The sequence below is a fragment of the Psammomys obesus genome, unplaced genomic scaffold (assembly GCF_907164565.1).
Source record: "Psammomys obesus unplaced genomic scaffold, mPsaObe1.curated_primary_1811, whole genome shotgun sequence".
In the NCBI taxonomy this organism is placed as follows: Eukaryota; Metazoa; Chordata; class Mammalia; order Rodentia; family Muridae; genus Psammomys; species Psammomys obesus.
Genome location: NW_026596064.1, coordinates 172,793 through 174,301, shown reverse-complemented (window position 1 = coordinate 174,301; position 1,509 = coordinate 172,793). Strand labels below are relative to the sequence as shown.

Below are 1,509 nucleotides of genomic sequence, written 5' to 3'. Positions count from 1 at the left end.
CACTACACTGATACAGTATGTTTATGCAATATAGTAGATTCATTGAATGAGCAAAGTTGATGTGTCAGATTTTCTTTGAGTAATATTGTTTTAGGACAGAAGCGTAATTTTAAAATATTCCGGAGGCTGGAGAGACAGTGCAGTAGATACAAGTACTTTCCTAGCACCTGTGTAAGGTGGCTCATAAATGACTGAAATTCTAGCTCCAGGGGGATCCATCAGAGTGTGTGTGTGTGTGTGTGTGTGTGTGTGTGTGTGTGTGAACACAAATAATACATAATGAAATAAATCTAGGCAAAAATTGTATTTTCAAAAATACTTTTCCTTTTCATCTCTAGGTCTTGAACACAAATCTCCACACATGCTTGTTATGTTCTCTGTTCCTGGTCAACACTTACAGGCCAATAATTCTTTTTTTCTTCTTATCGTTTGTCATGCTATAAAGAACTGTATGTGACCAATTAGAATAATACAGGCTCCCAGGCTATTAAACCACATTACAATAATACCTTCAGAAAAAATAATTCTGGCATAGCATAGCATTAATCAGTAATATCAACATGGGCAGTAACTAGAGATTTGCTTTATGACAAAAACATTTCCATGGGTAACTGTTGTCTAATAAGATCCCACTGACTTTAAAATCTGATAATACATATTCCCAAAGCAAGGAGTATCTCATATTTCCCAAGAAGAGCAACAAGTAGTGGAGAAAACTAATGAAACAAGAGCAGATTATTTCAGGTCTGATAATGAAACCCTAGAGAATCAATTGCCACAATCTTCAAATGCCAAAACATCATTTTTATTAAACACTAGGTATGTTATCGTATTAGTGAGTAGATACAATCCACACACAGAAAAAGCTGAGTTGGATCACCACCTTTAGTAATAAGGTAAAGTTTTTTTTAAACTCAAAAACCACAGAATCCTATTGATAAACAATTGCAGCTAGTTTTTAATCAGACTACAAATTGCAACAAAAAATGGCATAGAATTCATGAAAATGATAAAAGTTAAAATGATAGAATTTTAACGTTTAAAAAAATAATGTTAAGTGCTCACATCGGCAGCACATTAAAATTAGACCTTTACATAGAAGATTACCATGGCCCCTGCACGAGGATGACACGCAAATTCGTGAAGCACTCCATATTTTTTAGAGCAATAAGAAAGCAAAAGGAGATCAGGGGGATTCAGTTCAGAAAGAAAAAAGTCAAAATATCTCTCTTTGCAGATGATATGATAGTATACCTGAGTGACCCCAAAAATTCTACCAGGGAATTCCTACAGCTGAAAAACACCTTCAGCAAAGTGGCTGTATACAAAATTAACTCAAAAATTAACTCAAAAAAATTCAGTAACCCACCTCCATACAAAAGGGCTGAGAAAAAAAAAATTATGGAAAGAATACCCTTGAAAAAAGCCACAAAGGACATAAAGTAACTTAGTGTGACCCTAACCAAGCATGTCAAAGACTTGTATGAAAAAAATTTCAAGTCTCTAAAG

At 34.3% G+C, this 1,509-nt stretch overlaps 1 non-coding gene across 1 annotated transcript; it reads left to right on the top strand.

Moving 5' to 3' along the window:
• The first annotated feature begins 1,057 nt into the window (after positions 1-1,057).
• Positions 1,058-1,160, top strand: LOC129689865 (U6 spliceosomal RNA). Its single transcript, XR_008722189.1, has one exon. It is a non-coding gene; the product is annotated as a U6 spliceosomal RNA (small nuclear RNA).
• Positions 1,161-1,509: the final 349 nt, after the last annotated feature.